The following is a 4,535-nucleotide window of genomic DNA, read 5'->3' on the forward strand; positions in this document are numbered from 1 at the left end:
AAAAAAATTATTTTAATATATTTTTAAATAAAAAATATTTTAAAAAATAATCATTATTTTAATATTATACACTACCTTGAAAAAAAAAATTATCTTTACGAGCTTGCTTAATTTAAAAAAATAAATGAAAACTGCTTCATATGAACGCAGGCCCAGGTTGTTCATCACTGGGATATGGGGCAATGGAAGAGCTTGGACCATTTCGTGTACACAGCAATGGGAAAACTCTTTACAGAAACAAGTATTCATGGAATAAGGGTATGTTTTATCTTTCTTTCTTTCAATTGAATGATTTTCGAAACAAGGTTAGTCTTCCTCGGGAATTTTTCATAAACTAACTTAAGCCTCTCCTTTTAAGTTGCAAATGTTTTGTTCTTGGAGTCCCCTGCTGGAGTAGGGTTTTCATACTCTAATGCAACATCGGACAACACTTACACTAGTGGAGATAGAGATACAGCTGCACAAAATTATATGTTCCTTGTAAATTGGTTGGAAAGATTTCCCGAATACAAAGACAGGGATTTTTACATAGCCGGAGAGAGCTACGCGGGACACTACGTGCCTCAACTTGCAGATAATATTCTTCATTATAATAAGAAGGCTAAGAGGAGTGTCGTCAACCTCAAAGGAATCATGGTGTGTGTCTCTCCTCCTCTAATTTCTTCCTTTTTAATACATAAAACTATTTCTTCCGTTCCCTTTCACGTATCAGCTTATTTTCTTCTTAACTGAAATTATTTGATACCAGTCATGACCTGATTTATGTCTTTGACCTTCGTTTAGCAACTTTGTTTTTTAAAGCAGAGTAGTTATTTGATATTAAACAGCTTGCACATAATTCATAGAACTCTCATCCATCGCAGAAGCTTAAGTTATTAGATAAATAAATCTTTCGACACCTGAAGATCTTTTTTTTCCAGCATTGCAGTCAATTTTTTAGAAATATTTTATTACATCTCTTTGGTGCAGATTGGAAATTCTGTGATCAATGATCATACCGATATGCAAGGGATGTATGACTTCTTTGGAACACATGCTATAACTTCAAATGAGAACCTCCGTAAAATTCAACACTACTGTAATTTCTCAAGTGCCGGTAGTTTATATAAAGAGTGCCAAGAAGCCATGGACACAGCAGATACAGATGTTAGTGTCATTGACATCTACAACATCTATGGCCCCTTATGCTTCAACAGTAATCTCACGTCCAAGCCAAAGAAGACCTCAGTAAGTGAATGAACGTTCTTAAAGATATATATATATACTTCGTTCAGGTTTTCACTTATTTTTGGGTCAGTTATTTCACAATTCTTCAACTCTAATTTTCATGAAAAAATACCTTAAAAAAGTAGGATTTGAATGTAAAGTGACTAAAATAAACTTACTCATAATTTAAAATATTTCGGAGTTACAAGTAATTCTGGATATGTGACTTGACTTGAATGATTTTTGGTTCAGCCGATGAACTTCGATCCCTGCAGCGATTCTTATGTGTTGGCTTATCTTAATAGACCGGATGTCCAAGAAGCCATGCATGCCAATGTGACCAAACTTGCTTACGATTGGCAACCATGCGGCGGTTTTAACTGGGTTGATAGTGCCTCTACTGTTCTTCCCTTGCTAAAGGAGTTCATGGCAAGTGGACTTCGAGTATGGGTATTCAGGTTAGTAAATTCACAACCAACATAATCGTGTAGTTGTTGGTGAAATGCCCTTGCACTCGCTGATGCGGACCAAACTTTGCAAAAGTCTCCCAACTTTTCACTAAGATCAAATGGATTTTTTTTAGATCAGTTTTATTACAATGAGACACTTTTTTTTTTAGTTCAGACCATTTTGATTGAATGTATGCTTACTGATCTTTTGTTTCAATGGTGTAAAGCGGTGATACAGACGGAAGGGTACCAGTTACTTCTTCCCAGTATTCAATAAACGAGATGAACCTTCCTATTAAAACTCAATGGCATCCTTGGTTCTCCGATAAAGAGGTAATTTACCCACTTCAGCATTCACTAAATCATAATATCTGAAGTAAACAAGTATCATAACAATGGACGATGCTTATTAAGAATGTAATGATCTCAATATTGAACTGCATTTTTTCATACTATTCCAGGTTGGTGGGTATGTACAAGTATACAAAGGGGACTTGACACTCGCAACTGTAAGAGGGGCTGGGCATATGGTACCAAGCATCCAGCCTGTGAGAGCGCTTTCATTGATCAGTCACTTCCTTGCTGGCACCTCTCCCATAGCCGAAGTCAAAACATAGTGCCTAATTTCTTTTGTTACGTAAGCTTGCAATTCTTTGTTTCACTTCTGGAAACAATAGTCTGACAGGCTTGTTTTCACTTTCCTTTTGTTCGTTAACAAGCCAGAATTCTTTGGGCAGGAAGCTATACTCCTGCTGTGATAATCAATTACCTAAACAACTTGACAGAATGCCATGAAAAATTATTTTCCTTTACAACTAAAGCTATACACGATTCACAGCAAGTCAGAAACAGAACAATATCGTTGTTTCAATAATTCAAAATATTATTGATTACAGAAGGAATACATTTTATAGTGTATATGAAAGAGACACTGTAACAAGCAACCCCATAAAACTTTAAATGTCATAGCCATCAATTATCTCCACACAAGGGATGTGGGATATCAATGGCCAGTACACTTTTTTCTCCTTGGAGCAGCGCTGTGCCAGTAACAGACGATCCCTGATGCTGAATCTTCCTTGTGCGCGACATAGGCATTCCCTAGGCAAGGACTTCAATTTAGGACAATCAACAATTTCTAGCTCTTCTAGAGATACAAGACTCTGGAGCTGCATGGATAGAGATTCCAAATTTGGAAGTCTTCCAATCCAAACGGAAGTAATTAAGAGTTGTAGGAAGCAGACACTCCTCATCTGAGAAGGTTACACAGTCAACATCCACCAGCTATGCTAAAATCTCTAAGAAAGGCGAGACTTTGCAAGTTCCACTTTGGCAGGTTCCCATCTAGATTATCGCAACCCCAGATCTCAAGTGAAATCAGGTTTGGAGGGAGATGATGCGGAATAATAAATAATAAAAATTATAAAAAAAAAAGTAAAAAGTTTTAGAGAAAGAAAGAAATTAGAAAAGAAAAGAAAAAGAAAGGGAATTGAAAATATATAAAATCTTTAATATTTTCATTAATTATAAAAACTATCTTATAAAATGACCGAGGAATATATAAATTATAAATTCTAAAGCATCCTACTATTAGGTTTGGCCCATTAAATCAAATTATTTAATATAAATAATAAAAAAACAATGAGTAAATTTAAATGGGCTAAATAAATAAAATAAGAATGAGATAGATCCAAATGGGCTTAGTGTCCCAACTAAAGCGTGACATGTTGGGCTATCTTACGTCATATCCATTCATATACTCGTGTAGTTTATGAAGTGGGTCTGGTGCCCCCACCAACTCTTCCAGGGTTAGAGAAACTCGACCCTGTCGAGTGTTGCACTGGCCGACTCTAATAGTGCTCCCAAAGATTTGGATCAAGCTGTTGCAAAGTATCTTTAGTAACTTAAATGCAATCTGAGTTAGGTCAACCTACCCAATGAACTAGAAACCGTTAAACCTTACCATTCCTGCTGGAAACAACTTGTTCAGCCAGAATAGCATCAATATTTTTCTTTTGTACTGATGTTAAGGTGAAAGGGATAAAGGTTTTAATAGGATCATCAAGAGGGGAGTTAAGTGGTATCTCAAATGGATCATTTGGAATATGAAGTTCTTTATGGTATGCAACGAGATCCTTAATGTTAAATTTCGAGCTAATGGCAAAATCTATAGTAAATCAAGAACATAAGCATTTGGACCAACCCATTATAGCACTTTGAAAGGCCTGGCACTACATGCATGCCTCCTACATTAACATAGTCTCCTACATTAAACTCATTATGTCATCTATGGAAATCAGCTTGAAATTTATATTACACATGATTTGCTTGAATCTATTTAGTGATCTCAATATGTAAATCCTGAATTCTACATGCAAAAGACTCGATTGACTCGGACACTCTAGCATGATTGGACATGAGAATAAGGTCTAAAGGTTTCCTAAGCTTGTAACCATGTACAACTTCAAAAGGACTCACACCTATTAACCTATTGATAGAGCTATTATAGGCAAACTAGGCCATAAAAAAAATCAGATTCTAATTTTGATTATAATCATTCACTAGATACCTTAAAAGGTTGCCCAAACTACTGTTAACCACCTTAGTTTGACTATCAGTTTGAGGGTGGTAAGCAGTAGAAAACTTCAATTTGGTACCCACCATATGTCAAAGGGTTTTTTAAAAATAACTTGTAAATCTAACATCCTTATCCAAAACTATGGTTTAGGGAAGACCATACAACTTAACAATCTCGTCAAAATAGGGTTTTGCAACTCTGAAAGTATCTGTGGTCTTGGTACAAGGGATAAAATAGGCTACCTTAGAGAAACGATTGACAACGATAAAAATAGAATCATGTTTCTTTGCAGTACGTGGAAG

The 4,535-nt window shown here is 35.7% G+C and overlaps 1 pseudogene; it reads left to right on the top strand.

Moving 5' to 3' along the window:
• The first annotated feature begins 122 nt into the window (after window positions 1-122).
• On the top strand, window positions 123-2,479 carry LOC105119936 (serine carboxypeptidase-like 40; annotated as a pseudogene).
• Window positions 2,480-4,535: the final 2,056 nt, after the last annotated feature.

This window comes from Populus euphratica, unplaced genomic scaffold (genome assembly GCF_000495115.2).
Source record: "Populus euphratica unplaced genomic scaffold, PopEup_1.0 scaffold3896.1, whole genome shotgun sequence".
Taxonomy (NCBI): Eukaryota; Viridiplantae; Streptophyta; class Magnoliopsida; order Malpighiales; family Salicaceae; genus Populus; species Populus euphratica.